Source organism: Condylostylus longicornis, unplaced genomic scaffold (assembly GCF_029603195.1).
Source record: "Condylostylus longicornis isolate FDR11 unplaced genomic scaffold, ASM2960319v2 ptg000064l, whole genome shotgun sequence".
Taxonomy (NCBI): domain Eukaryota; kingdom Metazoa; phylum Arthropoda; class Insecta; order Diptera; family Dolichopodidae; genus Condylostylus; species Condylostylus longicornis.
Genome location: NW_026578032.1, coordinates 1,266,160 through 1,278,574, shown reverse-complemented (window position 1 = coordinate 1,278,574; position 12,415 = coordinate 1,266,160). Strand labels below are relative to the sequence as shown.

At 25.7% G+C, this 12,415-nt stretch overlaps 1 non-coding gene across 1 annotated transcript; it reads right to left on the bottom strand.

Moving 5' to 3' along the window:
* Window positions 1-3,213: 3,213 nt before the first annotated feature.
* Trnah-gug (transfer RNA histidin (anticodon GUG)) lies at window positions 3,214-3,285 on the bottom strand. The gene has a single exon. It is a non-coding gene; the product is annotated as a tRNA-His (tRNA).
* Window positions 3,286-12,415: the final 9,130 nt, after the last annotated feature.

Genomic DNA, 12,415 nt, shown 5'->3' with positions numbered 1-12,415 from the left:
TAGCAACATTGTTGTTGCAATATAAATTAAAATTACAAATAGTTACAATCGAATTGTATAGATAAATTTTATACATGGAATGGTAAAATTGTGAATAGCAAAAAAAAAAAAATTGTTTTTGTTAATAAATTTTTTTTAATGTTTATTGTTTTATTTGCTGCATTTTAATTGAATTTATGGCAACGGAATAAAAATGGTGATTAATGAAAAAAAAAACAAAGCGAAGTAAGAATTGTGACTGGTGTTCCTGATCATTTAGATTTGGCTTCTAAAGAAAAATAAAAGATTTTTGAGTTGGCATTAGCGATGTTGAATTGTATCACGGGATGTTGGAAAATTAACATGAATACAGAGTAGACAAACCCCTTAGAGTAGACATACTTTTTGGTGAATTCTATAGTTTTAGTGTATAAAGCGAAAATCTAAATTTAGCGAACTTTATATGAAGTTTCTGTATTTCGAACAAAATTTAGGAAGTAAAATTTATTTCACAATCGTTTTTTAATTATTTTACAATTGATATTTAATTTTTAATTATTTTAACAGCTTAATTTGACGACTTAATCTAATTCGTTAAAATTAACCCTATTTTTACTAATAATTATTTAACTAAAATTACGAGTAGGCGTATTTCCGTTTTCATGCAGGTTGTAGGCAAGACACAGTTGTGTCAGCAATTTCAATGGAAGTCATAATTCAATGTTTTTCTATAAAATTTTCCCGATTTGTCCTAGACATATGCGATTTTAGGTATATGCAATATCAGTACTTTTGATGTGAACAAAATAATTATTGCAATAAAAATGTAGTTTGACATTCACTAAATAGATGGAACTTGCCATGCCGATAACTTACATACTCGTATAAGTGCTTACACAAACCAATTAGCTTCAGTTGCTTATTGCTTTATTTACTCTGTCGAACGAAATCTATTACTAAAAATTTAAGTTTATATTTTAAAATATAAATCCGGAATTAAAACTACTATAATTTTCAAATTTCAGAAAGAACTGTATATAAAATTCATCAGTTTACAATTATAAAATTAAAATAAAAAATATTTCCCTTGGACACAAACCTAATGAATTTATAAAAATTCAGATCCGAACCCATATATTTTCAGGTAAAACCAAATTTATGGAAAGCCTCTATATTATTAAACAGGTTTTTGAAGAAGCCACCATCTTATATAACTTTGTGACAACATATGAAGAAGACTAGAGAATTCTTGAAGGGTATTTTAGACTTGCTTCGAAAACATTTGTCTAAAATGAATCAATACTTTTTAAAACCGCGAATAAAAAATTCGTATATTAAATTTTATGTAATTACATACATATTTATTAACTACTTACATAACATATTAAAATTAATAAATAAATAGAAAGAAAAACAAAAATTCAATTAATATTTTTTTTTTATTATTATTGTAAATCCCCACCTTACAAGTCTTAAAATGGATTATAAATTAAATCGTATTAAAATATTGCAACAACCCAACTTTAACACTTGGTTTTTTTTTTAAATTTTATTTTTCAATTCACTGAATATTAATTTTTGTTATTAAAATGTTAAAAATAATTTTTTTTTTAATACTTATGGCATAAATATTATTTTATTAAGTAAAATTTTTAATCTTTTAGATTCATAGAGCCCATATAAAAGAAGGTGTTTTTAAAGGGTGGATATTGAAGATCCGAAAAAAACCAAACACAAAATGTAGAGATGATCATAGTCTATAATGTATGCCCTTGCATATTCTATACGTACTAGTAATATGTAAAGACAAAAAAGGTGTCATGATGCTAAAAGATAAAAAAATAAAAATATGTGGTTTTTTTTCCATGCGTCTAGCATATTTTCAAAAGAAATCTTAATAAATTGTGTTATATACGCCCAACATCACATAAAGAGTTTATTAAATATAAATTACTTAAATGTGTATTATTTATGCACACAATAAATAACCATGGAACTGACAAAAATAGGTTTTTGTAAGTACAAAATTTATTTTATTTTTATAAAAAAAAATTTCCATTATTTTTAGAATTTGAGAAAATTTTAAATATTTATAGATTTTGTCTACAATATTAAGAATAGTCCCATAAATGTTTATTAGAAATTTACACAATAATGAAGGTCTACAAAAGGTTTAAAAACTTTTGCAAAAAATTTGTTTTGCCCATGAGTTTCCACTAATTTTGTGTCAGAGAAAATTCAACCACTGACCCTATATATAAATAATAATTCTGGTGCAAGATTTTCAAAAATGCTCTAAATACGAATTGCAACAAATTTAAAAAAAATGATGAACTTGGCTCTTTACAATGCAATTTTTTTAATATGCCCCCTAATATATGCAATTTTTCACATATTTCCCATTTGCTATTTTGTTTTATACCAATTATATTTTGATTCTTTTGATTTTGATATACAAAACAAATTGCTAGTTCTTGATATATTTTTTTCAAATTTAATGACATTTAATTTTGCTTTTAAATACGTCATAATAATTAACTTTTGATTATTCAGCCAATGACTGTTGTTTCTCTATAATTAAAAGCAAAATAAACTTGCACTTATTTTTTCATTAACCTAGAAAATAAATTTTCTTTTATTTTTGCATTTGCCTTTTGACTTTGCGAAAATTTTCACTTTTTATTATTTAAATGAAAGGCAACCATTTTTAATTTAGAAAATTTATTTTTCAAATCAAAATCACATCAAAAGTTATGAATAAAATTTAGAACATAAAATAAAAGCGTAAATGAAAAGAAGAGTTTTCTTTGAAAATAAAGAACTTAAGACAGCCTTCATTTATAATTTTAAACAAAATTTGTTATTTTCATTATTACTGCATTGTTTAGGCATTTTTCAGAATTATTTCTTGTATCTTTTTGCATTTTTTTTTTTCTCAAACAGACATAAAGGGGTTATTTTTGTTCACACTAAAAATTTCACTAAATAATTATAAAAATGCAATTCTCAAAACAATGAAATATTTAGGTTGCAATTTGAAAGGAAATGAAATGAATTTAAATTAGATTTTTAAGTAAATTTACTGAAATGAGGCAAAAAATATTAATAATGAATAATGTTAAACGGTAAGGCTAAACACAAAATTAAAATAGAATTAAATTTCATTGATTTTAAATTATCACAAAAAAAAAAAAAACTGTTCTCCAATCCGTGACAATGAATTTTTATAATCATTGCCGTGACCAGGATTCGAACCTGGGTTACTACGGCCACAACGTAGGGTCCTAACCACTAGACGATCACGGCTATATGAAGAACTGAAATTTATTTATCAATTCAATGATTTTTATTTTTAATTTTTCACCTTTATGCCTTCACCTCTTATTCACATCAGTTATTTTTTATACTCTTTTAACAGCCTTTTCAATAATGAGTACTTATATTGGGTTTAATACGATAATTATATAATAACCAAAAAAAAAAAAACCTCAAAAGAGGAAAAAAAAAGCAATGATTGAAAACAAAATTCGATTTTGCTTGAAGCAATTTCGTTTTTTCTTTGAATATTTTTTTTTTGGTGTAGTGCTAATTTTAGTGCTTTTAATGTGCCTAAATTGAGTATACTTGTGATTTTAATTCATTTTTAAGGTTTTTATCACCTATTTAAGAAGAATAATTATAAGATTATTAATTAATAATGAAACCTACAATTAAACCTTTGAGATTTGAATTTGTATTGTTAAGGCAGATAATTTGCATCTTATATGTGATAGGTAGGTGTATGTTATTGGAAGAAATGAAAATTTAATGGTGTGATAATAGACCTAAAAATATACATGTACCAACCTATTAGTATGTGACATGATGCAATGTTATTATTGGTAATATTATGAAAAAATAAACCTTAATTTAATATTCAAATTTAAAATGGATGAAAAAAAATCTAAATTAACTTCTATATAGGAATTGGCTATAATTGTTTTTAAAACGTACGAGTGGATCACTCTCCAAGGCCAATAAGATAATGTCCTATTATAACCAATATCACAGCTATAACGTTTCCGTTGCAGAGAGACATCAGAGGCATTCTAAAATCTTGCATTAAGGTATAGAACTTTAAGAGTCGTCCCATTCCATCATACAATTTCTTTGGATATCGCTGTGTTCCAGAATCCAAATCAGTTCAATTTCGACCTGATCCATAATTTTGTTGAGAAATTGCTTGCAATCCGTGAATATTCTAAAAGTAGATGTCCCTGATTATAAAGCTTTTATCGCTGCCTTGCTGCTAATTAAGATGCAAATTATTAAAAAATCAGTACAGAACGCTGTTTGATGCGCCCCTTTCCGTTATTTTTAACTAATTATCAAGTATTTGAGCTGCAAATTATTAACATTTATTACACTATTAAGTTTCAATTCATGTACTCACTCTTTTGCCTATACACTCTTCTGTTCTACCTCATTAAATATAACTTTGAACTTGCATCGATAAATACCTTCTAACACCCTCTTTAAAATTAACGGAAATTGAAATTAAATTGACAGGAAATGAGAAACAGGTAAAAATATAAATATAAAGGGTCATATTAAATGTAATTTCCTACCATTCCTTTAATTTATTTCACTATGGTAACCACCAATTAACGTGTAATTACATTTTAATAAATTCGATTTTCTGATCTAATTAACCTTATATAGCACAGTGTCTCAATAACAGCGAGCAAAATTTTTAGAAAAATTCCAAAGTATGCAACACTGAAAATATTTGGTGTGCGCTTAAGAGTAGTAAACAAAAAAAATTTAATATCTATATTTAATATGTAAATATCGCATGAGATAATTTTTCAAATTAATTCATACATACGCATACAGACTCGTACATATCGTACATATCTAAAAATTATTGCTGTCATAAATTTTATCAATGAATTAATTTGTTTTATGATTAAATTATTTTATTAATTTACGAGTATCTATATTCTTGTTAAGTGAGTAAATTTATCGATTAGTGAATGAATTATTAATCTAAATGTATACATACAGACTTTCACATGCTTTTCATAATATAATAACTACTAGTATAACATATAACAAATTTTAATATTTTTATTTTTAATTACAATAAATATTTTATTACAAATTATAAGCATAAATAAAATATTTATGAAATTTAATTGAAATTTTTTATATTAATTTTAAATATTAATTGAATTAAAACCGATTTTTATTAATTTACGCACATAAGCGTGTTAAAAGGTTAACATGCTTATGTGCATGTTATATGTGTGTGTGTATATGTATGTGATATTAAATGCATTAATTCAAAACGAGATTAATATTTTATTGCAAAAGCTTTTATTGAAAAATTCTAAAAAAAATTTAAAATTTAAATTTTTGTTACTTTGATCTTAAACGATTTATTATTATGGTGCTCCGGATGTGTCAAGAATTAATTTGCCCGAGCGTATTAAAACTGTTTACCATCAAATATAAATTCACTCTTTCAATAATTCATTCTCTCAATTATTGAGGGAGAGAGAATGATAGAGAGAGAGAGAATGAATAAGGAGAAGACTGAGGATAATATGTTGAACAGTTGCTCGGCTATTATATTTCAAAGGTGGATTATTGGACGATGTACTAGAGTTAAACATTTTAAATTTCACAAATCAATACTTAAAAACAAAAATTCAATATTTAAATGAACCGAAATTATTTAGGACAGTGTGTATTTCTGAAAAATTCTTCATGAATCTCAATGAAAATTCTATAATCCATTCACCTAATTGTCACATAATATAAAATCAAAATCGCCTAGCTTTAAATACAGCAAGGTATAATATTGACATAAATTTTCAAAAAGGATTTTTTAAAATTTGTGAAAATTTAAAAAAAAAATTCTTATTCAAAAAATGTGTTTCTCCTTTTCTCCTTTAACCGCAAGAGCTATTTTCATATTAATTTTAAGATCATTGTCACTTCTTTGTAAAATCTTTCTTTTATTTTTCGAAGATTCGATTTCTGTAACGAAATAATCGAAATATTAAGAAAAAATTGAAATTATTTCATAAAACGACGACATAATGTAATTTTCCCGAGTAGTTGTACTTTAAATTCATATAGGAACTACAGTGAAAATGTTAAATATAGGTTGAAGGAGTTCTCCAGTACTGAAACATTTAATAAGTGCCGACATAAAACACGATTTTGATAGCAACTTGAGCTGCATGGAATTTCTGTTTTTGATAAAAATGACGATGAATTTTTCTCAGTTAAGTAGTTGCTTATTTAATCAATAAATTCCCCTAAATATTCTAAAAACCCAAAACTCAACTATGTTTATATGACAAACATATTATTCGTCTATACACAAAAAAATACACTCGAGTATAATAGTTACGTGTTTCATCGGAAAATTATTTTTAAATTGACAATAGCATAATATTATTGATATTATCATTCTATTCTCAATTTAAATAAATTGGTATGTATTTACAGGTGTTCTAAGAGTACAAGACTCCCAATAGAATTAAATAGATCCTACCATTATGTCATGTCTGGCATAAAGTAAAAAAAAAAATAAAATTGAATGGGTGTTTGTTAAAACACCCTAATCCTTTTTATAATAATCAGAAAAATAAAGATTTTAAAGATACTTTTAAATAAATAAAAAAAATAAAAAAAGAAAACGGCAAAAGTACAAACAATTTTTTTGCTTGTTTGAATTGGAAAAAAAAATTCGGTGTCTGCCTATATTCCATTGAGAATACATCGATTCTCACTTCATTATCTGAACGCAAAAACATAATGTATAAAAAATAAGAAGAACAGAAATTCGAAACGCCAAAATAAAATCAGAAGAAATAAAAAAAATTAAAATCCTTTTTGTACTTGCGGTTTCATTATAAATTTTTTTATTCCTTCTTTGTTATTCCGAATCGCAAGTCGCAACTTAACTTATCATTATTTTTGTTCCCCAGGATGAGTCGAAAAGATTGTAGAGAACTTTAATTTCAATGTACGCAGCACAAAGCAGTGAATAATTTCGTTTGTCGTAAATATACGAAAGCAGTTCATTCCATCCCATACTTCTTCATAAAAAGGACGCTTTAATATTTACTTTTACTTTCTTTTTTTTTACCATCATTAAAAATTAAAATACAATTTTTATATTTCTGTTGATTTTGTTGTGATTTTTTTTAATAAAAACCAATAATCATCGAGCATCTTAAATTTTTTCTTTCAGAATTACCCGTTTTTAATTAAATTCATTAAAATCTCTTGATTTCTGGAGAAATTTCTTTACAAACTTATCCTTTAGATTTTGTCGCCAGTCACTATATGGTAGGAACTTAAGTTTTAAACATGTACGCACTTTATAAAATAAATTTCGAAAAGTACTTAAACTAGATGAGAACATTGGTGAGAAACATAACTGCAAGTTGTACTGGATTTTTCAGGGGTAGTAAGTACAGTTTTAGCAGAATTTTGGAGGAATTTGATTCAAATATCGGCGACCTGCGGACGGAATATCTGTTGAAGACAATAGCCGTTAATATCAGGTAATATAACGTACTCATTGCAAGCAACGGCAAATGGCGATGAGAATCGTATTTGGTTGAAGACATTTTCATTTACACAGACGACTCCAATATAGCTGATGGAATAGAACGTGAAATATATATCTGAACAGCTTGACTTTATTTATTAGATCGCCTGAATAATGCAGCGTACATTTGAGGAGCTTACAGTGTACAGAACTGTGTTGAATACGAGATTACCACTGTAATTATTAGCTAGATGATTGTAATGGAACTGGGTTTTTATATCTGTATCGTCAGATTCTTAGGGATCTTGATTATACTAACGGTATTTTGACCGAGCACTGTCTGTTAAATAAGATTTGACCAGAATGTTATGGCTGCTGGGGATGTTGTGGCACTCGCCTTGATGTTAATTGCAATTCTTGTTGTAATGTCTGAAGGAATTACCAAAAACATTATTGGAGGGACCCACTCACATTTAATGGAACATATGCTACCGTATACTTGAAGGTTTTTTGAATTTTTATTGTTTTGAACACAGTAATCCTTTTCGTAAGCATTTCTGTACAAGTACACCAAACAATCCAACTAAACAATTGTCATCATCAATTCTATTATTATTATCACAATTATAGTGACATCATGATGATCACCACTATCATTATCGTGCCATCCCTATCATCATTAATACTTTTTTTTTCAAAATACAAAAGGAATTGAATATTGTGTTTAACATACGCTTATATTTACAGTAAGTCCCCAATTTTTTTTTTTTTTTTGAAATTGAACCCTTCATTTTCGTTTCTTTTCTTCTACAAAAATTGTTTTAGATATAAAATCAAAATACAAAGGAAAGAATTCATAAAAATTGTGTTGATATTTTTTTTTTGTTTCTTCTATCTTTGGTGCTGTTTAAAAACCTACATATTATATGCAAATTATACATTCAAAAACAACGCTATAAATTAAAGAATAGAAATTTTGATAAGTCCAAAGTTATTCTAATATAATAATATTAGAATAATTGTTTAAAATCAACTGTGTAGAGTCGAAATTCATTCAATATATTTTGTACACTGCACTTAGTTTCAATGCGAAACTGTGACACAAGTTCTTTCAGTAAATTTTAAAATTATTGGTAAACTACGAATAACTCTCAACCCTGCTCAACGCTATTAGTCATCCTATCTCGTAAACGAAAGGACAAAATTGATTATACCATTCGGAGAACGCATTTAATATATATATGACAAATATTTAATGAAATTCTCAAAAGGAAATGTTATCCAAAGGCTTAAAATAAAACAAAATGAAAAAAAAAAAACTCTCATAAATGGATGAATTGTGTTAACCGTCATTTTCTTCTCGTTTCTATATTCAACTTTTAATTTAGCTTTGTATTCTTCCATTTGCTTTTCTTTTGTATAAATGATGAATAAATTTGGAATTGAGGTTGTGGTATATCTTTTAAAGAACACATTAATATTTTTTAAGCGCTAAAAAATTAAAACCAAAAAAAATAAGAAAAAATACAAAAGAACAATATTCTTAAAGGAATACAAGAAAAAAACAACAACAACAAAATTCAGACTTGAAATGAAAAAGCAAATCAAAAGTGCAATTCAATCTATAAGCGGTGTTTGAACCATCAGATACAGTGATCAGATCCAGAACTTTTACAATACAAATTTCTTGTATTTCAAGAACAAAAAAAATAGAATAACTTGGAAGATTTATAAGAACTTTCAAGGATATTTAATATGCGTGTGTGTGTGTGTGCGGGTATGTAATTGTAAATTTTTTATAATTGCATTTACAAAGTAATAAAGAGGTGTGGTAGGAAATGCAAATTGTCTTAAATTATACCATCCAATTTTACTTATACTTGAAAAAAAAAAATTTCAATTAATATGCGATTTGAATATGATGAGATTTATGTGAGTATATAGAAACTGCGCACAAACTGCACAAATTATACAAATGAATCAAAAAATATTAATGAATAGTTATAGAGTTGGCCATAAATTATGTGCAATTTTTATTGTAATTTAAATCCTTTTTCTTTGTTTTTGCTTTTTCTTTTAAAAAGTTTAATCGTTTACACATTTGAACTTGGTTTTTCCTTTAACATATATTTATATTTGTGCCGGTGCTTATTGAAAAGTAAGTGATTTTCAAAGATGTTGTTTTTATAAAAAATGTAAGTGTTTGTAAAATTTAATTTCTTCCCTTCTTTTGATTCTATATTAAATGTTGTATAATTCTACATTAATCACAATTTACGATTTCATTTCTTTGCATATAATTATTAATTTTAATATTCTGCAATACATATATAGAGTGTCTCAGGTTGATTACAAAAAAAAAATCTACAGTTAAGAGAGGGTCAGCTAAAAAAATATTTTAGTTGATGTAAAAATAGTTGATAATGGCAAGAGCATAGTGGAATTATTGATTAATTTGATTAATTCAGTTTTCAGCTCTGTAATCCCGCTACATGTCATTACTTCCTCTGTCATTTTCTTCTATATTCATTTCTCTCTCCCTCTTTTAATTCAAAACGATTGTATTACCATTAAATACAATCACTTAAATTTAATTGAGCATCATTGATAAAATATTTTTGGTTTTAATTGAAATTAAAGCTAAAAACTAACAGGATTTATAAAATACAGAGTGTATACTAATAATATAGAGTTGTAAGACTACATAATATTATCAAAATCACTGTATAAGTATGAAGCAATTCAAACTAAGCTTAATTGAAAATTAAATTGTATTGCAATTAAAAAATTTTTTAATAAAGTCGCAGAAATAAGATTACGTGAAACTCTGTAGAAATACATATGTAATTATTTTTGTACACAAAGCCATATATGAATTTTAATTGCAATTATATTGCAATTTCTACTTTTCCTTCGCTTTTATATAACACCGAAATTGTATTCGATTATTACAATTAATTAAAATCGGGTCAAATATGCTATAAACCTATGAAATAAAAAATAGTACAATTACTAAATTAAAGCAACTATTTTAAATGAATAGGAAATAAAGGCGGTATATGTACACCTGTGTATTTAAACTGAACAAAAACAAAGTTATTTTTAGCCTTAACGCAAAAATATTATGAGCAAAGAGCAATGAAAGTAAATGAAAGAGAGGAGAGGATTGTAGAGAACAAATTATTAAGAAACACGTTTTTAGAACAAGTTTTTAGAAGTGAATTTCATAATAAGAACAACTTCTAACCTAAAAATTTAATTTTGTTTTATAACACTAAGAAATATATGACGAAGTTTTTACTTCTTCTTATTTCACCCCATGTAGCATTTCTTTTTTTATGATTTAAACTCTCATTTTGAACATAAGCTCAATTATTCCCAAACGAAAAGTATATACATATACATTTATTCCATTCAAATTTCATTCAATTGATTATCCTTATACAATTACCCCACAAAAAAAAATTATTGCCACAAAAAAAAAAATTAATTTTTTTCATATCAGAAAAATTCAATAAGAGAATAATTTGCATACTTAATGTAAATATTTCCGAATAACACAAACATACACGTAAGTAGATTGCATTCACGTATATTAAATTTACATTTAAGGTGCTGGTGACCACAAAAAATAAATTCAACTCTTCTCCTCTCTTTCATTTACTTTCGTTGCTCACAAGTCATAATATTTTCGCGTTAAGGCTAAGCTCTTTTTAAAAATGACTTCGTTTATGTTAATTAACCAAAGATTGCTGGTGATTTTCACTACATGATACATAAGGAAAACAACAAAAACAAAAGAGCGTGACTTCAAAAAAATAATTTTCTCAATTTTTTTTTTTGTTGTTATTGTAAAACATTATTAATGAGCAATATGGAAAGGAAATTTTGAAAAGAAAGAGATCAAAAAAAAAAATATCCCACAAAATTGTGGATAACCACTAGAAGAACCACCAAAAATATAAAATGAAAAACACAAAAAAAAATGATAATTACAAACACTTTTATAATGAAAAATCGACCAAAAACTTCATCCAAAAACGCCATGTTACTTTCGGGAATTGTAAAAGCAAGTTGTTCGTTTCTGATGCTTCAAAACAAAACAAAAAAAAAATAATTTTAATTTTTTTCTCTCCATTTTTACAATTGTTTTTCCTTCGTGACAATAAAAATTACAAAACGAAAAAAAAAAAAAAAGACAGGAAAATTAAAAAAATTTTTTTTTTTGAGTAAAAAGTTTTCACGATAATCCCTTTGTCCTACTTGTGCTTTTACTTTTAATTTTTTTCATTTTTTTTTTCATTATTTTTATTAAAAAGGATATTAGTTTTAAAATTCATTTTTTTCCCCATAATTTTCTATTATTTTTTATTTTTTTTTTTTGAGGTGATATGAAAAATATTTTCGTGCAACCGTGTAACTTTAACATTACTGAAGCGAAAAAAAAATCGAGTAAATTAAAAAAAATTAAAAAAAAAAAAATTATTTAGGTTAAAACGATTTTGCATGACAAAGCGAAAAAAAGTCAAAAAACCAGAAGAAACAGAAAAAAAATAGACAAGATAAAAGTTCCGTTAAGCTTTTTAAAGGGAACAGATTTTTCCCTTTTTCATATTTTATTTTTTTTTAACTTGTAAACTCTTTTGTATTGTAAATATAGTTTCTAGTTAACATACTTTTCAGTTCAATAATTAAAGGTATTAAGACTATAATAAAGAAAGGAACGAGAGAATCTATTCTTCCCGTAACCCGTCTCATATTGTAGGTACTTTAAAAAATTGCAATTTTAAAATTATGAATTTCTTTATAAAATATAGCACCAAGCACGCCACAAGATCTTTATAGGGTAAAAATATAATGATAATGATGAAAAATCGAGGATTA